This window comes from Pleurodeles waltl, chromosome 11, assembly GCF_031143425.1.
Source record: "Pleurodeles waltl isolate 20211129_DDA chromosome 11, aPleWal1.hap1.20221129, whole genome shotgun sequence".
Lineage (NCBI taxonomy): Eukaryota > Metazoa > Chordata > Amphibia > Caudata > Salamandridae > Pleurodeles > Pleurodeles waltl.
The window spans coordinates 874,396,885-874,422,700 of NC_090450.1; positions in this window are offsets into that span (position 1 = coordinate 874,396,885).

Consider the following 25,816-nt stretch of genomic DNA (forward strand, 5'->3'; position numbering starts at 1 on the left):
CCGCCGGTTTTCCGCTGCCCTGGGGAATCCTCCATGGCGGCGCAGCTTGCTGCGCCGCCATGGGGATTCCGACCCCCATACCGCCATCCTGTTCCTGGTGGTTTCGGCCGCCAGGAACAGGATGGCGGTATGGGGTGTCGTGGGGCCCCTGGGGGCCCCTGCAGTGCCCATGCCAAAGGCATGGGCACTGCAGGGGCCCCCTAACAGGGCCCCACAAAGATTTTCAGTGTCTGCCATAGAGACACTGAAAATCGCGACGGGTGCAACTGCACCCGTCGCCCCCCTTCCACTCCGCCGGCTCCATTCGGAGCCGGCTTCCTCATGGAAGGGTGTTTCCCGCTGGGCTGGCGGGCGGCCTTCTGGCGGTCACCCGCCAGCCCAGCGGGAAACCCAGAATAACCGCGGCGGTCTTCTGACCGCGCAGCGGTATTCTGGCGGCTCCCGCCGGCCCTGCGGTTACCGCGGCCGGCGGGAGTCAGAATGACCCCCTATATCTTTTGAAAAGTAAACACCTCTACGAGACAGGCAACAATTCAGGCAAATTAATAGCTGGGATAGGCAAGAATTAACAAAGTGACTCATTCATCAGAGAATTACGAACAATTAAGGGGGAGATAAATAGGGAGCCCAAAGGTATAACGGAGGAATTGGCTGCCCAACTGGCAGAATAACTATGAATCCTGCATAACCATACCAGAAGAGGAAGTAGACAGCTTCACTGCTAAGTGTCCCATGGCACAATTATTCCTCCTTCAGAGCGCTGAGCTAGAGGAGGATATCACTGAGGAAGAACTGATGGAGGCGATGGGGCAATTACAGATGGGAAAAACCCTATGACCCAATGGGTTTCCGATCGAGTTCTTCTGAAAACTCTGTAAGTGGATGATACCACACTTGCACGCAGCTTGTACTAAAAGCCTTTGAAACTGGGGAACTTCCCAGAGATATGAGTTTGGCAACAATTGTCCTGCTGCCTAAACTGGACAAGCCTGATCTCACACTCAATGTTGATATCAAAATCCTAGATAAAGCACTGGCAATCAGACTCTGGAAAGTACTGATGATCTTGGTATATCTAGATCAGAATGCCTTTACACCTGGCCACTCCATAGCATTAAATCTCCGGCAGCTTCATAATAATCTGACCTTCATAACAAACTCCACCAATGGGGGAGCCATACTTTCCCTGGATGCTAATAAAGCATTCGGCTCCATGGAATGGAGGTAAATGTTTGGAATCCTGGGAAAAATAGTCTTCGGCCCGAAATTCGGAAGGCGAATTGGGCTATTATATGACAACCCTGTCGCAAAAGTGAAAGCCAATGGCTATCTCTCGCAAGAATTTAGACTATATAGGGGATCAAGACAGGGCTGCCTTCTGTCACTGATGTTATTTACATTGGTGATTGATGGCCTGTCCAACCGGATTAGGATGGATGCACTGATATGGGGATGGCCACCTGGCAGTGGCAAAGAGGAATGTATCTCTTTGTGCGCAGACAATATCCTGCAATATTTAACACAGGTACCCTTTTCGGTCAGACTAATGGGAGATATCTTCCAGGCATTTGGTGAAGTCTATGGGTTTGGAATTAACTGGGATAACTCATTGTTATTCCCGGTGGACATATGGACACCTGGGCAAACCCTGACATTGCCATTGAGGGTGGAACTAGACAGGTTTAAGTACCTATGTATTTGGGTCACAAGTCGGCCCTCCCACTACTATGACACAAATCTGTTCCCCTTCTCAAAAGGTTCGAAACAGAGGTTAAACACTGGCACTCTCTTCCAGTCTTTCTGATGGGAAGGGCTGCACTATTTAGGATGGTGACTCTCCCTTGCTTCCTTTTTGTTCCTCAGGACTCCTCTTATCCATCCCAGGCTCGTACTTTATCAGAGTGTATTCTCTGGTCCGCACACTCCTCTGGTCAGACGGGCAGCACAGAGTCGCTCTTTGCACACTGCAAAGGTCAAAATATGAGGGGGGCATAGCCCTTCCTAATATTCAGAAATACCATGAAGCGGCACAAGTAAGCATAGTTAACCACTGGGCATTTGCTTCATGGGAGGACAGGGAGTCCATGCACAATAATAGCTTATTACACTGGTTATACGGGGTTAAACTAGGACCCACATTCATCCCAGCAACAGCGAAGGTCATTCAGATATGGTGGAAACTTACCAGAAAAATGGGATGGGCCAACTGTCTGACTCCAAGGACACCATATATATCGAAGGGCATACGACTGCCCTGTGAGGGTTTAGGGGTTGGGATGCCGTAGAGATATTGTCACTGCTTGAAGTATGGAATGCGAATGGGGTGGTACCATTTTCACATCTGAAAAAACAGTTCCAAGTGTCAGATACACAATGGCTACAAAATGCTCACCTGAATGCAGTTCTACTCCACTGCATCCCCATAGAGTTGGAAACACAGGAGAATACTCCACTGGAGCTACAACTTTTGGAGGGTGAGATATCAAGGAAACTAATCTCCCTGACATATGGTACTATAATGAGAAATATGCAACCTTCACTAAATTTTGGGAGAGTTGGAGAGGGGATTGTGGGGAACTGAAGGAGACTGATTGGGTGGAAGCTCTAATGTTCCCAGCAGAGGTAGCCATCACGGCATTGCTTAAACTGATACAATTTAAAATACTGCACCGGGTGTACTATATGAGATCTTTGCTTTACAAGATAGGGAAGGCAACAAATGCAAATTGTCTGCGGGCAGTGGGGACACTGGCAAGTTTTATTACACCCTATGGAGCTAACATTAGAGTGCAGGGTTCTGGAGGGAAGTAGGACAGGCCCTGGATGATGCCAAGGGGAACTCTTTGGAACTGAAAACAGAAGCAGCACTCCTGGGAATATGGGGCCAAACTGATCAAACCAGGTATCAAAAGATCAACAAACAAGAGGCACTCGTTAAATCATCAAAAAACAGTATTAAGTTGTGCTTAAAATTATCGCATTTTATCACATACAATGTATCTAAATGCCAAGTCCCAATATGTGAAGTATCAATATGCAAAAAGTAAGAGGCAAGGCAGTCACTATTATATTCCACAAAGATTTAAATGTACTGGCAATATCTCCATCCAAAAAAAGGGGATCAGTTTGAACAAGTAAAAGTTTGGTGCCAAGAGTAATATTCCAATTCGAACACCACAATCAGGTGTCAATGTCCAAATCCATTCCAATAGGTTCTTTTAATTTCTGAAGAGATAACCAAAGATGTTGATCCAATCTGATTCCACAGCCAACACGTGTTTCATCTGGGGTATCCCCACTGACTTGGGACAACAAGTGCCTCTTGTTTGTTTCTCCTTTGTAGCTGTTTGGACTTCCACACAGTCGGGGACTAAGGGTGTGGTCCTCTTAGAGTGCACCGTATTGTTAATTGTTTTGCATTATTATTTTGCCTCACTGCCTTGAGTGCCATTTCATCCCATAGTGACACCCACACAGGACAAAAGCAACAGGTATCAAAAGATATTGATCAATCTTGGTTTCATGGTAGCTAAAAGAGACATAGGTGGTCATTCCAACCCTGGCGGTCCATGACCGCCGGGTTGGAGGACCGCGGGAGCACCGCCAACAGGCCGGCGGTGCTCCAATGGGCATTCCGACCGCGGCGGTAAAGCCGCGGTCGGACCGGCAACACTGGCGGGCTCCCGCCAGTGTACCGCCGCCCATTGGAATCCTCCAAGGCGGCGCAGCTAGCTGCGCCGCCGAGGGGATTCCGACCCCCCCTACCGCCATCCAGTTCCCGGCGGTCAGCCCGCCGGGAACCGGATGGCGGTAGGGGGGGTCGCGGGGCCCCTGGGGGCCCCTGCAGTGCCCATGCCACTGGCATGGGCACTGCAGGGGCCCCCGTAAGAGGGCCCCTAAATGTATTTCACTGTCTGCTGCGCAGACAGTGAAATACGCGACGGGTGCAACTGCACCCGTCGCACAGCTTCCACTCCGCCGGCTCGATTACGAGCCGGCTTCATCGTGGAAGCCTCTTTCCCGCTGGGCTGGCGGGCGGCCTGAAGGCGGCCGCCCGCCAGCCCAGCGGGAAAGTCACAATTACCGCTGCGGTCTTTCGACCGCGGAACGGTAACCTGACGGCGGGACTTTGGCGGGCGGCCTCCGCCGCCCGCCAAGGTCCGAATGAGGGCCATAGCCTGGAAATGGGGATCAGGGACACCGTCAGGATATAATGAATGGTGGGAGGGTATGGACAGATTCCGAATCTTGGAAAGGAAAATATATCGGGACAGAGGTAAAGAAAAGAAATACGAGAAAAAATGGGGTGGATGAGAGGTGGGATAGGTACAATATTGGAACCCCAGATGAACTCCAGGACTTGGTGTAAGATCCCAGATATGGAGGGAGAGATGATGGCTAACAGGATTCCCAAGGGATACTGAAGGGACTGCAGAAGTAAAGTGTACAAATGCTGAATGTTCATAGTGCCAGACCCCCATAGGTATGAGTAAGACAATACTATGACAAGGAGAAGGTACCGAAGGGGGGAGGGAGGGGGATGGTTTAGATTTCTTTCTTGTTTTCTCTCTTCAGTGCTGTCAGATATGTATGTATCTTTGATTCTGTTTGAAGTACACTCAATAAAAAAAAAAAAAAACTAGGATGTTGGTGGCCGGCAAGATGGCTGACCGGCAGCACTAGCGGGAGGCTTTCAGCCCATACAAAACATCCTTCATAATCCTAAAACTCTGAGGCATTGACAAAATCCATAGTAACTGTCACTGAAGGCAGACTCTGACACTGCATGGACTGCCTGCAGCCAGGGCTGGTTTGAGAGTTGGGAGCCTGCCACCGGGAGATGCCCCACACTGGGCCTGTGGAAACCTTGCAGCATGCGCTCCTCATGCTTGGGGTCCTCCCCGGGGACCAAGTGTGGTGGGCGCTGCAGTCCGGATAGCTGAGGACAAGAGCGTTGAGTGAGGGAGTCCCCACCCTCATGCTTAGATTGGGGGTGGGGGAAGACGGAGTGAGGTGGTAGGAACCGCATCGCTAAAATGGACATGAGCTGGGCCTAGTTTTTCTTGCGCTAAATCCCGCAGAAGGAGCCGGGGAAGCTGAGGTGCTGAGATGGTGAGCAGAGCCACTGGTGAGGGATGAACTGAAGAGAGTCTGGAGCAGGGCTCCCACAGGATGGATTGGAACCCTCCCTCAAACCTGCAAGTTTTGCAGCCTGATGCCCACAACTCTGCTGGGAGAGATGGTCTGGGGGAAGCTGGCAGATGCTGGGTGCAGGGACTCAACATTTGGAGGCCAAAGGATGCTGCACAAATAGAGTCTGACCATGACTGTCAATGTAGCCGGCCTCTGATGCTCTGGACACCAGTAAAAAAACTGCTGCTTGAAGGGGGTGGCAGCCCCTGACACACCGCTTTACCTGAACCCCCGAATTGATGGCACTACCTCTAAACTGGGGGCCCACATTAGACTGACCTTGTGGGCCTGTGGCGAGATCTCTGACGGTGGCAGCAGGCAGAGAGGGTGCTTGGGTGGATGGCCCAGTGAGAGCTACTGGGGTCCCTGGTGTGGGACCAGAGGCCTGGAGGAACATTGAATCACAAGACCTTTCCACATATGGTGCGGCTGCTGAACCAGTCTGGCTTGTGTGGGGAGGACATGGACCTTAGCAATGACGCACATATGTACGCCTGAACGCAGCTGACTGGTGAAGTGGAGTATGTGGAGGTACATAAAATCTGCAGAACATTTGGCTTTTACCCAGCTGGGGGTACTGTTGGCCCTGCAAACCCGGATATACCCCAGTAAAAAGCTTCTGAGGTTATCCTTTGCCAGGACCAATGCTTGTTTGGACCAATGCTTGTTTGCAGAGACCGATGCTTGTTGGAACTAATGCTTGTTAGAGACCAATGCTTGTTTGGGAACATGTGTTGCACAAGCCTTTAGCATCCCTATGACTCAAACTGGGTGTGGCTGGATGCAGAAGATATTTAAACCACACCAGCTGCAGAGAAGAAATCTCTGCTCCTCCACTTTTGATCCTCACCTACTGTTGTGTCTAGCATCTTGGAGGCTGTTTCTGGAAGAAGAAGAGACAGAGGGAATGCGGTAACACGCTGCACGTGATTTAAGAACATATATTGCTAAAACTTGATACTTGCTGACTTGAAACTTGATAAGTGAATGTTCCAAGATGCGATAGGCTTAAAAGTGCACATCTTTGTTTTTTAAGGTCATTGGGATTTTCGTTGCTTGTCATGCTATAATGCTTATTGTAGTTGCCTGCATTATACCACAGAAAGGAGTTTCTATTGAACAATTATGAAAATGATATACTGTGAATACGTTTATTATCACTGAGTTCAAAGTGGTATTTTCTATTATTTCAAAATGTTGCTGGAGATGCAGAACATTCTGTGTTTGGTGCTTGAACGAAATTGAAGTTTAAGTTTGCCATGCTCAAAATTATGCTGCGATGTAACAGTGATAAGCCAGTTGTTCATGAAGTTGAACTCTATTGATCAACCACATGTTTTCATATTAATACAACATGAACCGTATTCTTTGCTATTAACCCTATGTTTTCAGTGTGATTTAAACACTGAATTGTGTTCCTTGCAATACTAGCACAGTACATTGATTAACCCATTAATATTCAGAGAATCTAATTCCCTGAGAGTTTGTTCTTATTATTGTTGCCTATGCAAATGTCTATGAGTCAAGTGAGTCAGCATCTTGGGAAATCTCATAACGGTGAAACACGCTGAACTTCAAGGAACATCTAGGTAAGCTTAATTGAGGTGACGAGGGACTAATCTGGGATCACAGTGGGAGTAGTGATAGACTGTCTAGGAGGTTCAAGGCTCTTATTTAATTACAGGTAATCCACATCGTTTACGAAAATTCCTAGAGAGAGGGAGAGCCATCAAAAGCAGGAAAGAGAACCCCAAAAGGTACATCTAGCTTGCACATCATAGTTTAACTGTAGAGTATGCATGGGCTATGAGATATTAGTTATTTGACTGATGTGTAAGTTTTCATAGGAAAGACTGGCTCTTCAAGAACCATCACTAGGCGTCCGGATCCAGCCCTGTGACTCCAGTGTCTTTCTCCTTCTCTCATCATCCCCTTTCCCCCTGAGACGTTGAGGTGCCAATCATGTGTATTTAAATGGGAGGCACGCAATGGTTAGGTGGAATTGGGAACAAGCAGTTTGGTCAACATTGTGTCTCAGTGGGACGAACAGGTTAGTGCTTGACCGGTACTGAACTGGTGGTCAAGCCATGTTCTTTAAAATTGGGCAAGGACAGAGTGTCTAGAGGAGCCGGGCAAACAAAAACAAATCAATTTACTGCTTCTGATACAGGGGGAACCCCACCTGCTTAGCCCAAGGGAGGATTGCATGACTTGTAGGGCCTTATGGAAGCACAAATCCTGGCAGCAATCAAGGCCTCCGGTGCTAATATGCAGGCGAAGATTGAATCAGTCTCCCTAGCGTTAAACCTCGTAAGGGTGGATTTGTCAAGATTTCTGAGAGGTCTTTGGCAACAGAACAGCAGGTCAATAAGCTGCAGGAGGAGATGACTGCCCTTAAAACTACTGCAGCTACTCTCACAGAGCAGATGAAGAAGTTGGAAATGTGCCCCACTGATGCTGACGGCCTCTCCTGGAGATGTAACTTGCCCTTTGTGGAAGTCCCAGAGGGAGAAGAAGGTACTGACTTGAAACTCTTCCTGCAATAGTGGCTTAGGTCCAATCTTCCAGAGGCTGGCTTATAGCCTGTCCTTGTGGTGGAACAACCCTGGTTACCCTCTTGTGTGATTAGTGAGCTATACAAATCAATAACACACACACACACACACAAACTCTGGTGCAGCCTCTGGCACCATGGGACCGTTGTGGACTATAATTCCAAAGATTCTTAATTACAGGATCAGAGACACTGTCTTACAGGCAGTCCGGAGGCTGGGGGATCCCACTTTTGAAGACCACATTATTCAGAGTTTCCTTGATTACACACAGCGAGTCTAACAGCGGCAAAAGTTTGCTGGTTTCAAACAGAAACTGAAAGTCATGGGCCTAAAATACATGTTAGTATACCCCACAAAACTGAAGGTGGTGCTGGAGGGATGATCCCATTTCTTTACAAAACTGGAGGAGGTGTGGGATTGACTGTAGCTTGACTGGGATGAACCCCACCCAGCACCGGGCTCAGATGAAGACCATGACTGGACCCAGCAATTACATCAGACTGGATAGGCAGAAAATCGAAGGAGCAAACACAGAAGGAGCTCTGCCTCAGATACTCACATGGTGGTGCAAAAAGATGGAATGCTTGATGTGGAACGTAAATGCCAGAAAAGAGCCCTGATGGAGATGGTTATGTCTGCGGCCTCCACTGACAGTGGCTCAGACATGGTGGAGGACACACCAGACTTTGCTGCCACATAGGCATGAAGATAGTAGGATAGAGACTTTTGGGTGTGCTGGACTATCGATTTGGTATGAGCCTGGTGGACAATGTGTGTTCAGAAGACAGTTCGGCGCAGGTGGCAATGAACGGTCAGACGCTACAGCCCCAAGAGGCATTAAGGAACACTCTCGTAGATATTTGCATGTTGCCTATTGGGGTGAATGTGTTCTTGGCTGTTGTGTCAGGCTCCACTCAGAACTGCAAATGGTAGGAGGGCAAGCCCCTCCTCTTTTATTCTCTTCATCTTTTACTTCCTTTACTTCAGCATTCTACTCATATCTTGCAACCAAGATTGTGAGTGTGGGGAGTAGTGGAGGATGAAGGTGGGACTTTGGCACAAGTGGTGCATAATGACTAACATTTGAGGGGTGTGTGTGTTGGAGTAGTAGGGGAGGGAAGTCAGTGATCACAGCGTATCTCGAGCTGATTATTCATGGTCATTCCTGAAGTTTTGTTCACCCCCAAGATACTATTTAGTTAGTCAAAGGGGTCAGGGTTTGGATTCCACCACATTTTAGGGATCTTGCTTCTATAAAGTCAAGTTGGGATGGGGTGGGAGTTTGAAATGGGTGGCGAGACACAATTTTGTTTAGTTAGTGTTTACCTGGAAAAAGGGGAGTGGAGGGGGTTGTTTAGATGGTTTTAGTTAATGCAGAGCAAAGTAGTCCTTTCTCCCCACAATGGGTGTGCAAGAGTGATGCAGTGGACAAGGATTCCTGGGAAGGGGCATGGGGGAGGGGACCTGTCTGGGCTGACAGGTCTAATGATGAACGCATCACATAATGTTGGGGACTATGCGTATGGTCACCTGAAATGTTACGGGACTGAATTCCTTCATTAAACTTTATATAGTCAATGCCTACCTCAGACTGAGGGTGCATATTGCAGGGATTCAGGAACAACCTTGATGGAGGGGAAAGTGCAGAAGTTGCATTCCAGTTATGTCACGGGGGCCTTCATTTGAATATCACCTAATGTCCCATTCCACTTGCGTAGATACAAGGTGCTTATAGGTGCACATGGGGGGGAGAAATGTGTTGGTGTATGGAGCATTGGATGTGTTGGAAATGTGCTTTCTTAATGTCTGTGCACTGAATGAGGAGGACTTTTCCAGCACATTGGAGGAGGAGTTACTGATGTATGTAGGAATGCCGATTATTTGGTTAGGAGATTTTAATTGTGTGCTTGATGGCCTTCTGGATAGACACCCTCCCAGACTTGGGACCAAACCCAACATGACTGCTAAATTGCGGGAAATGCAAATGCAAAGCCATATAGAGGAAGCTCCATCTGAACATTGGGGAGTTCTTCTGTTTCACACCCATCCATGGGCTGCACAGCAGATTGGACTGGCTTTTAGCATCAGACAACGGAGCATTCAACATTTAGGGGACTTAGTATTTGGTGCATTTACTATTGGACTATGTGCCAACATTATTGGAGTATGGCTTGGGGGGGACAGTGCTCTAGTATCCCTTTCAGATGTCTCCAACAAGAGGTACGGGGGACTCACTTTACAGAGAAGAGATGAGGTTAGTCCTGCAGGAGGACAATGCTTCAGTAGTGGGCCAGCTCACAATAAATAAGTTGTTGTGCAACCATTTAGCCAGTGTGTATGGGGTGCCTGCTGAGGATGTATGGGGTGGGGCCATAACCTTCCTGGCGTGATCAGAGGTGCCCCACATTACAGATACCCAGAGGGAAGTTGTAGAGGCAGAAATATGGCTGGAAGAATTACAAATGGCCCTACAGGAGAGGTGCCAGAGGTGCCTGGGACTCTCGTTGGAGTATTATCAAATGTACTCTGATGTACTGATCCCCAATCTCCTTGAGACTTTCCTGGAAGCCAAGCGTTGTGGCATACTACCATTGTCCATGTGAGAAGTGCTTGTCATGATGCTCCCTGAGCTGGTCAAGGACCCCAGAGATCCTGGATCCTACAGGCTGCTGTCCGTGTCAAAAGTGGACACTAGGATAATTGTGAAAGTGCTTGTGATGCAATTATGTTATGTGGTCATGGGCCTGATGGTTGAGGACCAGTGCAGTGTTATGTCGGATGGGGGTACCTATATGAATCTCCGGTGCCTATCACATAAGCTGTGCATAACTCAAGGGTCAGACATGAAGGCGGCATTGCTAGCTTTAGATATTGAGAATGCCTCGACACTGTGGGATGGGAACACCTGTGGGAGGTGTTGTGGCATATGGGAATGGGACCGGGCTTCTTGTCCTAGTAGCAATGCCTGTAAATAGCACCAATGGTGTGAGTACAGATTGGAAATATTGTGATGGATGTTCTTCCTATAGAGTCGGGTACAAGGCAGGGCAGCCCGCTGTCTCTGCTCCCTTTTGCACTGGCACTAGAATATATCTACAGTGGGGGATCATGGTTGTGGACAACATCTATACTGTGTCAATATATGCTGATGATACCCTTATATACCTGAATAGGTTGGAGAGTTTACTGCCTGTGCTAATGAGGATAATGGAGGATTTTGAGCCGACATCTGAGCTACATGTCAATAGACATAAGACAGCCCTCTTTCCTCTGGCGGCCTTGGCGATCAGTTGGAAGGCTGACCTCCCAGAAGTAGGAAACGGGGAAGTTCCAATTTGTGGGTATACAGGTGGCACATATATTGGAATAGCATATTATCTGAACATGGGCCAAGTAGTGAATAGTCTGGATACCTCCATTTGGTTTTGGAGCACATTCCTACTATCCATCATGGGCAGGGCTGAATTGAGTAAAATGAATATGCTACTGCAGTGTCTGTATGTAATGCAGAACTCCCTCTATGCCGTGATAAGTTTCTTGTTCAGAAAACTCAACAGCCTCCTAGTGTCCTTGGTGTGGGTGGGTAAGAAGAGCAGAGTCAGATTGGATGTCTTTAAATTAGACTCCGAAGAAGTGGGGTTTGGGCTCTGGACCTACAGTTCTATTTCATGGCAGGACTCTTGCAGTATGGGCTGCTGGGGTACGAGGACAGTACCAACTGGAAGAAGAGGTCTGGTGAAGAATGTAACCTCCACAAAATATTGATGCGCGGCCTTAGGGTACCGGACAACAAACCGTGTACAGTACAAGAAGTAGCAAGGGTTTGGGAACAGGTGGTAACCCTCATCTTGGATAGATCGCTGTGTGCTAGACTTCTTCTGCTCTGGTAGCTTGGGACTTTTCTGCATATGCAATCACTGATGTAAGTGTTGCAATGCACAACAGGCAGTTGTCTGATGGCAGGAGGCCTCTATCTGAATAGCACTTTCATGACATTGGAAGATGTCAGACCTCTGTTTGGGGTGAGCCCGGGACAGTATCTACAATATGCAAAAAATCTCAAGTACGGCACTAGAGAGCTGAACTATATTTTCGGCTTAGCCGGGCGAATCCCATGTCCTGAAGGTAATGCTGGCCTTGAGTAGGAGGTCTCATATCCTAGCTGTACACAGCTTTGAAAATAGACAGGCACAATGATATGGTATCTGTTTGTGATAGCTGGACTGTGGATCGGGATGACCTGCTTTTGGATGGGGAGTGGAAAAGGGCCTGAGCCCAAGTGAAGAACAACCCTCACAATGCGCATTTTAAACTCAGACATTTTTATTATCTACACTGGGCATATATAACACCACAGGGCTTGCACAGAATATACACAAACCATTTGGATGGGTGCACCATGGGCACGGGGCCCTCTGTAGATTTCTTTCATACGGCATGGGGATGCCACAGACTTCAGACTTATTGAGGTAGAGTGGTGCGAGTACTGCGGGAGGTTACTGGTGCCGGTCTGGAGCTGACAGCACGCCATTGCCCCCTGGCCTTCTGCCGCTGAGGAGTGCAGGTTGAAAAGGGAACAGTTAAAAGAAAATGCAGAATGTTGCTTAAAGATGTAGGGAGATGTGGTGGAACGGCTGGAGAATGTGGAAGGGAAGGATGGTGATCCCTATTCGGTGTCCCCTGCCATGGCGGAGACATTTTAGCGAGGTGCAAATGCCTGGTTGTATGAATGATTGATGGGAAGCTGAGCAGCTACCTCCACCCCCTCGGTGGGTGTTAGAATGTCCCACATTGCACACTGTAAAGCCTATACCTGGTCCCTGTGTGCTCTACTTGGTTATAAAGCGAATGGGAGATCGGTACTCCCAGTATGACCTAGTGACCTAGGTTGAATTGGTTTCAGGCACTATGGATATCACCTATATATGTTGGAGAGGGAGGCTGCAAAGTTGGAATGCTGCCATGTTCTATGGCTTTACTTTGTTCATCTTTCTATGTAAAAACGGTAATAAAGACAATTTATATAAAAATGTAGGACACACTTACATGATGGAAGATGCATTCTCTTCTAGACGCTAGAAGTGATCTCTAAATAATTCATTTAGGGTTTGGGGTTATAGATTTCTATGTGAGAGTGTGACTAAAAAGGCATCTTATGTCAATGACAATTTCAGCTGTCACACAAGACACAAGGGGCCTATTTAAAAGGTAAATTTACTCTTGCATTTTAGAGTAAATTTACTACTTTTGGCTAGTCACCATTTCAGTGTGGAAATATAATCCAAAGCATAGACTTTCTTGTCTCCACACTTGAAACAGTCAGTGGAGCCACATTTACCATTGTAAGGTTACTTCTTGTAATTTTTCACACATAGGTGGAGATTCCTACCACACAGGTGCAAATTTCTGCCTCTGTTGTGGTGATCTCCCCACGGGAAAGAAGAGGGAAAATGGTTTCATTTTATTAATTTAAAAACATACTTCATTTACTTTATTTTAAAATATAAATGTAAATGAAATAATATAATTATGTTTACTCTAAACCAACAAAATAAAATAATAGAGCATATTACCTCTTCAAAATAAAATACATGTTCCTTAAATAAATGCGTTATTTACATATTATAATTTATGTTATAAATAATCATTTCTAAATTGTATTATGATTATATTTCAATTAATATTCACATGTTTTTAAAAGTTATGTTTAAATACTGTATACAACATTTTAATGTTTACTAAAAGTTTAAGCATATATTTTATTTTTTAAATAAGTTAACTATTAACTTTTAAACTATTTAAATATTTAATTGTTAATTTTGCATATTTTTACATACAAATGTGTGTGTACAAATAATTTAAAAGCCAAAATATTGTAATTGTGTTAACATTATTTCCTATGGGCTGTTATATTAAGTACATGCCTCCATTATTCACAATGGGAGTGTGTTGCAGTAGCCGTCAGGGGCCTTGCATGGTGCTAGACTTACTGAAAGGCAGGCTGGAGTACATGTATAACCATTTTGTCACTTTTAGGCAGTAATAGGCACTTTGGAAGTGTAGTTGTTTAAATAGCAATCATCTTCCTCTTTTGTGGGTGGGTAATTTTATTAGCATGCCCCTCCCTAAACTGCTTATTAACCATCCCTGAACACTTCCATTTAGTAGTAAATAATCCTCATTTCCCCACTCCTCCCCCTAGTCCCTCCCACATTTACTGCATAGAAGTACACTTACATGTGCAGAGATCTTGCCATACAAAATATAGGAGAGGGAGATTTCCACCCATAGACTGGTGAATTGCATTCTGTATTGAGTAAGTAGTACTACTGTAGTACTACCTTACTTACTACAAAATGGAGTTTGTTAATCGGGCCCTCACAGTGCCCGTGTGGCAACACTGATCCATGTAAGAAAAAGTATGGCTTAGATCACAACCTCCAGTTGCATCTCACCAGGCAAGTGAAGTAAATACTTTTTTGGACCTAGTCCCTACTGACATGTCTATGAAGGTAATTGACAACCATTTGTCAACATACATGATTGAGACTGTTGTGTCTCTGCATTGCTGTCAGGGGGCGCTTCAGATGTCGTGCATGGACTGTGTATGGCATGAGTGGTAGCTCATGGAGGTCACTGAGTAAATCAATGTTTTAAAAATAATTTACTCCAAAAGTAATGACAGTACCCTGTGTCTACTCTACTATTCACAGATATCCAGGTGAGGACACCACTTCCTCACTTGGATGGAAACACGTGTGACAGGGGCAAAGAATGCAAAAACCTTGATCTATTACTCCACCAGTGAGATGAGGTGATAAAATGCTAGACAAGGTTTCGTCCTAATTAGACGGATCTATTTTTTGAGACTTCTACACCACTTTTTATATTTCTTGCCTTTCTACTTTTTCACATTCTTTAATTGGTATTTTGTTAGCATGTGAGAGCATGATGGTCCTTGCACCTTATTTGATGGTGATACATGGGCAGAAAAAAGGTGGCTTGTACTTGTGGTCAAATTAACTCTACGGTCTTTGATCTCAACCGTTGGGGACACAATGAAAAGTATGCCACATCCAACAATAGATAGTTTTTATTCACACTCATTACCATCTGCACCAGAACCCTTCATCTAAGACTGGCACTCTCATCCCACTGAACCCAGTGTGACACAATCTCTGAAATTAGGAACAACTAACAATCTCACTTAAACAGATAGAAGCTCACAGCAGGATTATAAAACCGGTGCCAGAACAGGACCAATGAAGAATCATGCCTCCTACTTGGTGGGTGATGGCTTTTTTCATCTGCTGATAAAAATACCTAAACACACCATGCTCTAGTTATGATACTTTGCTTCCTGACCAGGGTATACTTATTGTGATTACATCCTGGTCTCCTGTCATTTACTCCTGTCAGAAGGGTGCTATGATGACGAAGAGATGGAAGTCTCCAAAGCAACAGTAAGTGTAGAATATGTTCAAGATGGCCCCTTTTAGGCCAACAACCCAATGAATGAGAAGAGCACGAAGGTGCCACCGCTCCATATTCATATGGTGGTCCAGACTTTGAACCTGGTGGACAATTACGTGAATATACACATATATTCCAGGCAGAAGGTTTAGTCTTGCTCTGTTATTACTGGGTCACATAGGCCACTTGAGTGGGTTTCCCCTCAAACCTTCTTCTACAGCCCTGCCATCTCTCTCCCTGCTGTTCTTACATTGGTGTGTAGAAATTGTGACATATAAGGGAAGTTGTTACTGAGCGACATTGGACACAGGAGTGAATAGTTCCTCATGGTTTATATTATGGCCCAGGCATCTGCCTGCCTAGCGACTCGTACTGCCCCAGTGTGTACTGATGGTAAGAAATTAGGGTCGTTCTTAGGACTCTGATGGAGCCCCGTCATAGGTGAGACATTAGAATGCATCCTAATTATGTGGTACTTCAGATATATGTATGAGTAGTCTGATTTGTATGGTCAAACTACCTAGACAGCTGAGTTTCTGTCCTGACAGCTGTCACTAATGATTTTTGACCTGTGGCCAGAAAGACAGTCTTTGTGATTTCTTTATGTACCAGGGAGATTTAGGGGGTTATTACAACTTTGGAGGAGGTGTTAATCCATCCCAAATGTGACGGATATACCACCAGCCGTATTACGAGTTCCATAGGATATAATGGACTCGTAATACGGCTGGTGGTATATCCGTCACTTTACAATTACTTTTGGGACGGATTAACACCTCCTCCAAAGTTGTAATAACCCCCTTAGATTGCTATAATAAACACCCAACCAAGGCACAAAGGGGCATATTTATACTCTGTTTGCGCCGGAATTGCGTCGTTTTTTTTTACGCAATTCCGACGCAAAACTAACTCCATATTTATACTTTGCCGTTAGACGCGTCTAGCGCCAAAGTCCATGGAGTTTGCGTCATTTTTTAGCGTGGACACCTACTTTGCGTTAATGATATGCAAGGTAGGCGTTCCCGTCAAAAAAATAGACTCCGAGGCATGTGCGCCGTATTTACACTCCCGGGCAAAATTCACGCCCGGGAGTGGGCGGGTAAAAAAAAAATGACGTACGGCCGCTTTTGCGCCGTTTTTTAGCGCCTGGTCAGAGCAGGCGTTAAGGGACCTGTGGGCTCGGAAGGAGCCCAGAGGTGCCCTCCCAAGCCCCCAGGGACACCCCCTGCCACCCTTGCCCACCCCAGGAGGACACCCAAGGCTGGAGGGACCCATCCCAGGGACATTAAGGTAAGTTCAGGTAAGTTTTTTTTTTTTTTTTTTTTTTGTGGCATAGGGGGGCCTGATTTGTGCCCCCCTACATGCCACTATGCCCAATGACCAGGCCCAGGGGACATAAGTCCCCTGGGCATGGCCATTGGGCAAGGGGGCATGACTCCTGTCTTTGCTAAGACAGGAGTCATTTCTATGGGGGTTGGGAGTCGAAAAAAATGGCGCAAATCGGGTTGAGGCGAAAAATTTGCCTCAGCCTGACTTGCCCCATTTTTTGGCGCCCAAGCTCCATATCCCCCTACGCCGGCGCTGCCTGGTGTACGTCGTTCTTTTCCACGCACACCAGGCAGCGCCGGCGGCTAACGCCGGCTAACGTCATTGATTAAATACGGCGCCCGCATGGTGCTTCAGAATGGTGTTAGCCGGCGCTAATTTTTTTGACGCAAAACTGCGTTAGCGCAGTTTTGCGTCAAAAAGTATAAATATGGCCCAAAGTCTCTGGATGGAAGTCACTATTTTACATCTGAAGGGGGTTCTTGGAGCATAAACCACCAGGTGGAGGGACATGTACATATGTTACGTTTTAAAAATGTTGTGTTCTCAGTTGTGGGTGGAAGAGAGTGCATCTAAATAATGCACAAGTGCTTGGCACTATCCCAACTTGGGGACCTTCCCTGAACAGCAGGTGCCAATCCCTGATTTCTACCGACAAGTGAGGGGCGACATACTGAATAGTCAGAAAAGCAAAAAGGTGATGGACAAAGGCTGAGATCATCTTATGCACTGATAACTAGTCTGTGCTGCATTCCAGTCAATTTGTGCTTACTCTACCGCTGCAAACAGGGTCCAACCTATGCAAATTAGTTTTGGTCCTGCTGCAATAGGGCCGGTCTGGACTGGAGCAAGGCCATGTCTCCTCAGAATGTAAACAAAAGCAACAGCAAAGCGGTTTCTCCCTTTGTTGGGCGCCCTCAGTGAGTTCCAACTTAGTAACAAACATTTGGCTAAACTTCAATACCTATTGTACATCATATGGCGTGTGAACGTGCCCTGCGATGCACCTTTAAACACTCGTCAAAATGGCTAAATCCCATTATTAGTAAGTCGATGACTTCTTGTGTCTTACTTTTCTTAAATCTGTGGCTCGAATTGTAATGCTATTTCTGTGAGTGCCAGTGCCTGTCTGCAGATCTTCTTCACTGGACATGTTTACGTTACGAGATCCTGTGATATCCCCATAGCACTGTGCCTGGCAGGGAGCCTGTCAGCTTTGATGCTACATTTAACTTGGCATTTCCTGCTCAGGGTTCATTTAAAAAAATTATGGGTTGTCATTTTTGCATGCAAGGCAACTAGGCGTGAGCAGGAAATGGCAGTGCACTTGCCCAATAAACAGATTTCTTTACTCTTTCTCAATTTTCATACCACACCACCATGATTTCAAATCTATTCTGCACCAGTGATCTGCATTGCTGACAACGAATAAGCTGCCAAGTTCCTATCACAGGCTGTCAAAAAATCCCACTTCAGTGGTGTAATTTAGAGAGCATCTATAATTTAAGTAAAAAACACAGCGCGGACTAAACCCTGCTTACTATTGCTTTTTTCTATCTTTAAATACTGTATTCTAATGGTCACTTAAGCATGACACGGTCGTGAATACTGAGCTACGCCCGGCTTTTTCTCCTTTTCAATATCGGTCACTAATGTTTTAAGGCGTATTCTGTTTGAATTTTCCCTTAAACCGCAGTGATCGATATGATAGAGCTGCTATCGTGCACCCACTGCAGAACGCCCTGAAACACAGTTTTTACATATGCAGCGCCCCAGACAAGGGCACTCGTGCACCATGTCTGAGGGTTTCTGCAAAGCACTATGCCCTGCACACTCTGACAGAATAATACCCACGAATAGTAATTAAAATTACTTTATGTTAAAGAACCATAGAAATTCACTGAAAAAATAAAGGTAACAGGGACTTTATATTAGGCTCTGAATTTACACATCAAAACCATAGAAATTCAGCAGTTATAGTTTGAGTTCTTTCAAGTAACTATAATTCGCGCCCTAAGGTAATTATAACTTGTGCCTTCACCATGCACAGCTAATTACTCCACATATTATGTCATTGATAAGATCTTGTATGGCACCTTTGATATCACTGCAATGTTTGCAATAACATTATTGCTAAGAAAACTGTGCATGGCAAGGACGCGAGCTATGGTTAACTTTGGTTGCGAGTTATAGTTACTCTAACTATGACAGCTGAATTTCAATGGTTTTGTACTAGTAAATTCAGAACTAACTATCACGTCCCTGTAACCTTGTTTTTTTTCAGTGAATTTCTATGCTTTTTTAACCTACAATAATTTTAAATATATACACATACACATTGTGCATATCTATCTATCTATCTATCTATCTATCTATCTATCTATCTATCTATCTATCTATCTTTCTATATTACCTGCTGGCAGTCTCCAGTAGGTAGGTATAGCTAGGACCGTGTTTCCATAGGAAAAGCATTTTTTTACTTGCCTATATTTTTGGTGCCATTCTATGAATCTCCATGACATTTTCCAAAAAGTTGTTCCTGAGAATCTTGTTATACATGGGAAGTTTCAAGGTGATCCGTCAAGTGAGGGTTGAGAAAAAAGGGGGGTCAAAAAGTGTGTTTCCCATTATAATTCCCATAGGGATTTGAGATGTCATCAGTGATGTCACTGATGATGTCATAATTGATGCAATATGTGATTTTATAAGCAGTGCGTTGCGGGGGCATAAGTTAAGTTATAGTTTACTCTGGTAATTATATCTGCTGAATTTCAAAGGTTTTGTACGAGTGAAATGTGAGCCTAACTATAATATCCCTGTAACTTTTGTTTTTTTTTGTAAAAACAAAAATGTATATATATATATGTATTTATAGCCGGGAGCAAGAAAAAGAAGGGGTTCCAGAACACTTTTTTGCCATTCTGTTTTTATAGGGATTTTGTGTTCTTCAGACATGGCTACAACCCAAACCACCAAACGGAATTACACCAAGTTTGCACGAAGCTAGATCTTGGACCACAGATTGTGTTTTTTGTGGTTTGGTGTAAATCTGTTCAGTAGTTTCAGAGTTATGAAGGGGAGGAAAATGTACATATCAAGGGATGCAGACCCTTTGTGGACCCACTCGCGAAGGATCTGTGGATCTCAGGGAAAAGCAAGGTCCTGTTTGGCTGGTCACAACCTGAGAGGAAAGTTTTGGTCACCATTTTGTTTTTCCCATCTGCCCAGGGGAGGTCAAAATAAAAGTGGCAAAACTCATAAGGGGTCAAAGTACTGGTATCCTGACCCCATAGGACACATGGAGGGGTCTCTCAGGGACCCCTCATGGGCAGAAAAATGGCCAATTTTGTTTTTCAGCCTATCCACAGATCCGTGGCTCCACCATGGGGCTCAACATGGCCTCCCTCTGTAAACGCGCAAAGGATCTGTGAATCCAGTAAAAAATTAAAAAATACACCTATTAAAACGCCAAAACCTGCTGTGCGTGGCACAGAATGGGTCTAGGTGCATGCAGGGGAAGTGGGGGTATTTGGCCGCATAGTAGGCTCTGCGGGCAAACTCAGCTATGCATGGTGGTGGGTGTATTAATGTGCGGTAATATGATATTATTTAACATTTTAAAAAATATAGACATTTTCTGAAAAATAAACAAATGTTACATGGACATTATAGGTAGGTTGAAGTTTTACCCATACAAAACAATAGAAATTCAGCAGTTATAGTTATACTTATTTGAAGAAGCTATAACTCATGCCGGAAAGTAACTTTAGGCTACGAGTTATAGTTTCTTAACATAAATGTAACTATAACTATAACTGCTGAATTTATATCTAACTATAACGTCCCTGTAAAATTTCTTTTTTTAGTGACATATATATATATATATATATATATATATATATATATATATATACATACTATTGAGACCAATTAGTTCTCTGCTAAGTAGGCTAATGACATCATATGTGTGTGTATGTATAGATAGATAGATAGATGGATAGATAGATAGATAGATAGATAGATAGATAGATAGATAGATAGATAGATAGATAGATAGATAGATAGATAGATGTTATTGTTCAAAATGTATCATTTATCTCATCCCATCGCCGTCTGTATGCATCCACTCTATGCTATGCAGCATTTCCTGTCAAAAGGTTCCTTGGAGCACTAACAAATCCATAAAAAATGGAGCAAGATTCTAAATATGTAGAAGATGTTCTTGTGAGTATAACTGTAAATGAAAACAGTAATTTATTGATCCCATTCTCCTTATACTTCAAAGCTGTAGCATAGTATAAAGGGCAGTTGTGATGTTCAAACCTGTATGTTTCTTTAGTGAACAACCTCAATGACAACATAAGGTGTTTGATGTGCTTGGGCCAGTGGCATTGTTTCTTTTCTCTCTCTCTCAGTGCACAGCAGGAGTTGGGCATCCGTCTAGCTTATTTATGTTCAGATCCCCAGCTCCTTGCACTGATCTCTCTTCAGATGGACATACCTATGGGAGAGTGGTTTGAGAGATCAATAATTGAGGCAGGAGGATGTCTGTGCTCAGTCCCATACAATGAGCACTGCGGCACTTGTAATGTGTTCAAATCTGCTCGCGATATTGGCGTCAAACTATTGGAATTCCCTTTAAAAGTAATTTGTTTATTGTTTGTTTTCCCAAGAAAGCAGTTTGCCACTTTCAAAAGTCTGGAAAATTGATATCTTCTTTTCTTTTTAACGTAGACTGAAGACCAAACTATTCTGGATTCTTCTTGTCTCATATCAAGCTCAAGATCATTTAGTTATGGATTTTGAAAAAAATCTAAAACTGGTGCCTCTGAAGGGTTTATGTAACTATGGGTGTAATAATTGTTTTACAAGGCTTGATTTTCCAGGACAACATGCAAAAGTGACTGTTAGAAATGGGGTCTTTGGTTGACAGTCAGGTTACCCCCTGTTCAAGCAAGGACCCTCACTCTAGTCAGGGTAAAAGAGAATCACCCTCAGCTAACCCCTGCTTACCCCCTTGGTAGCTTTGCAGAGCAGTAGGCTGAACTTCAGAGTGCTAGGTGTAAAGTATTTGTACCAACACTCACAGTAACTTAATGAAAACACTACAAAATGACACAACACCAGTTTAGAAAAATAGGAAATATTTATCTAAACAAAACAAGACCAAAACGGCAAAAATCCGACATACACAAGTCAAGTTATGATTTTTTAAAGATTAAACTCAAAAAAGCGCTTAGAAACACAAAATGTTTCGATGGGGTGTTAACACGGCGTCGTGACGGAGTCATTCCCAACAAGCTGACACCAGTGGTGCCGGACACAGAGTCGCGTAGACCCCCAAGTACAGTACCTTTGGTGAAGAGTCGATGCGCGAAGTAGATGATCACGGCGTCTGTGCGAAACGTTGAATCCGTGCACTTCGAGCGGCATCGGTCACGACGTGGTGCGGCGACTTCCACTGAGTCGTGGACTTTAGCGGGGCTGCAGCGGCATCGGGCCTGCGAAGGTCGTCGCATTCCAGCGAAGATCACGGAGTCGGTTGCAGGCGGCGTCACCGGATTCAGCAGCGGCGTCGGTCCGAATTAGTCTAAAGTCGATTTCCTTGGATTTCCACCAGCTTTCCTTTCAAGGGCCCAGGGACTGGATAGGGCACCAATTGTCAGAGCAGGAGTCTCTCCAGAGACTCCAGGTGCTGGCGGAGAGAAGTCTTTGCTGTCTCTGAGGCTTCAAACAACAGGAGGCAAGCTCTAAATCAAGCCCTTGGAGATTTCTTCACAAGATGGAAGGCACACAAAGTCCAGTCTTTGTCCTCTTACTCTGGCAGAAGCAGCAACTGCAGGATAGCTCCACAAAGCACAGTCACAGGCAGGGCAGCTCTTCTTCCTCAGCTCTTCTCCAGGCAGAGGTTCCTCTTGCTTCCAGAAGTGTTCTGAAGTCTGTGGTTTTGGGTGCCCTTCTTATACCCAATTTCTCCTTTGAAGTAGGCCTACTTCAAAGTAAAGTCTCTTTTGAATGTGAAATCCTGCCTTTCCCAGGTCAGGTCCCAGCCACTCACCAGGGGGTCAGAGACGGCATTGTGTGAGGACAGGCACAGCCTTTTCAGGTGTAAGTGACCACTCCTCCCCTCCCTCCTAGCACAGATGATCAGGAAATGCAGACTACACCCCAGCTCCCTTTGTGTCACTATCTAGTGTGAGGTGCAACCAGCCCAACTGTCAAACCAACCCAGAAAGGGAATCCACAAACAGGCAGAGTCACAGAAATGGTATAAGCAAGAAAATGCCCACTTTCTAAAAGTGGCATTTTCAAACACACAATCCCAAACTCAACTTTACTAAAAGATGTATGTTTAAATTGTGAGCTCAGAGACCCTAAATTCCACATGTCCTTCCGCTCCCAAAGGGAATCTACACTTTAATCAGATTTAAAGGTAGCCCCCTTGTTAACCTATAAGAGGGACAGGCCATGCAACAGTGAAAAACAAATTTAACAATATCTCACTGTCAGGACATATAAAACACATTACTATATATCCTACCTTAACCATACACTGCACCCTGCCCTTTGGGCTACCCAGGGCCTTCCTTAGGGGTGTCTGACATGTAAGAAAAGGGAAGGTCTAGGCCTGGCAAGTGGGTACACTTGCCAAGTCGAATTTACAGTTAAAACTGCACACACAGACACTGCAATGGCAGGTCTGAGACATGAATACAGAGTCACTTATGTGGGTGGCACAACCAGTGCTGCAGGCCCACTAGTAGCATTTGATTTACAGGCCCTGGCACCTCTAGTGCACCTTACTAGGGACTTACTAGTAAATCAAATATGCCAATCATGAATAAACCAATCACCCATTCAATTTACACAGAGAGCATATGCACTTTAGCACTGGTTAGCAGTAGTAAAGTGCTAAGAGTTCAAAAGCTAACAGCAACATGTCAGAACAAATAGGAGGAAGGAGGCAAAACGATTGGGGATGACCCTGCATATGCAAAAAAGTCCAACAGTGACAATTTAGTTTTTTGCAGAGTGCTTTTATTCACCATTCTATTTCATTGATATTGTGTGTGACTGATAGAATGTTTTTTAAACACTTGTATTGAATTCTATATGTATATGAAAGAGATACAGCAGATGATTTAATAAAGAGGTAATCACATCACTATAACAATTAGTTAGTGGTGGAAAATTGACTATTGGTAAGGGCAGGTAAGTACCTACACTTAGTAATATGCCACTAACCTCCACTAAGGACCAGTTAGGTCTCAATAAATTAAACCCAGCTCAACCCTTGGTAGCTTGGCAATGATTGACAAGGCTTAACTTAGGAGGCTAGTGTGTAAAGCATTTAAAAATCACAATACAGTAAAAAAGTGAAACACAAAACACACAAAAAATCCAACACCAATTAAAAACATTTATTATAGTTTTATTTTTAAAATGACACCAAAACAAATAAATTCGGATAAGGGAACCGGAGATATACATTTTTAAAGAATGTTTTCTAGCATATAGAAGCAACCAGCGCTCAAATGGTTACAAAGGGTCACACTGGAAAGGGACAAAGTCCAGAGTTCAGGCCACCCACGATGTAACACTGTCACACTTACTTTCAGAAGTGTTTCTTGAGTCAGGAAAGTGGTCCACATCACAGCATCAGCCAAGGGTTCAGAGGCTCTGGTTTGCCTCTTGGGGTCTGGGACTACAACTCCCACAGTGCACCTCTTCAACTTATGGAGTTCCTCCAAACATCTCCAAACTTTTGGATCTTCTTCCAGAGGTCCGTTTTGGGTCCTTGAAGTGTCCACAACTTGATCCAAGGTACCAGAAGCTCTGAGTTGCTCCTTAGGAGTTGGGACTACAATTCCCAGAATGCACCTGGTCAGAATCCTCAAATGGCCACTGGACACTGGTCAGCTGGGCTCTGCTTGCAGGAATTGATGCAGGGGACTCTGGACAGCTCCTTTATACCTGTAGCAAACATGGAGTCCCTCCTTGAACCAGTTGAAGCCAGACAAAGTCCTTCTTGTGGTGAAGCCCAAGTGTGCAGCTGGTGCTGTCCTTCAGAGTGCAGTGTCCAGCTGCAGGTCAGGGGTCCAGCTGGGCAGTCCTTCTTCTTCTGGTGTTCTTCCTTGTAATGATCTGGTAGTGATCTGAGATGTTAGTGCAGCTCTGCTGGTTTTATCCTTTCTCCTGGGTGAGAAACAGGGGGGGTCCTGGGTCTCCAATCAGATGCAGGATCCTTCCCCCTGTGCCGTCCCTCGCACCCGCCGCTCCACGGCGGGTGGGAGATCTTTCTCCTTCCTGGCGGCCAAGACCTGGAACTCCCTCCCCACCAGCCTCAGGATCACCCAGGACCACTCCGCTTTCCGGAGACTCCTAAAGACTTGGCTGTTCGAGCAGCGATAACCCCCCCTTTCCCCCCTAGCGCCTTGAGACCCGCACGGGTGAGTAGCGCGCTTTATAAATGTTAATGATTTGATTTGATTTGTGAAGAACACTGCCGGGGAAGTGTGGCAAAAATCAATCCCAGGGAGCAACATTCCTCAAAAATCCATCATGGCTGAAACTGATTTTTGAAGGTTACATCTGGCTTAGCCCACCCACTGGTGTGGCTAAAATTCTTAAACACACCCCTCTCCTGCCCTCTCCTAATCTCATCAAGAGGGCACCTAATTGTCTGGGGTTGCAGGATATGAGGGAGGTGCTGGGATGCTCCAAATATCCTTCCCTGCCTTTGAGGACCAGTTTGGCAGCCCTCCCCAGGTCCTGCTTCTCCATCTGCTGAGGGGAGTTCTCCTCCCACAGGCAAATTCCTTTGTGTTCAAACCAGGCTACTTCATACCTCATCAAGCCAGCCGGGCCAGGCTGACAGAGGCTGGCCAATCAGAGCAGAGCACTAGAGGGCACTGAAGTTGGCAACTTTTTAGGTACAGTTCAAAACTCTTTACCTGAACAAGCTATATAAAATCCAACAATTTTAAGTTGTGGAACTTATTATACCAATTCATTTGATACCAAACTTGAGTCATCTGACACTTAAGGGGACTTTATAAATTAAAATAAAGTCACCCTGTTCTAGCCTATGGAGGCCATTCACTACAATGAGGGAAAAATGAATTTGGCTGTTTTACCTCATCAGGGCTTATAAATCTATTTTTATAAGGTCCCTGCATATGGTTACATGGCACCCAGTCCAAGGGGCACATAGGGCACACCTTAGGGGTGACTTATATGTAGAAAATGGTAGTTTAATACTTTGAAAG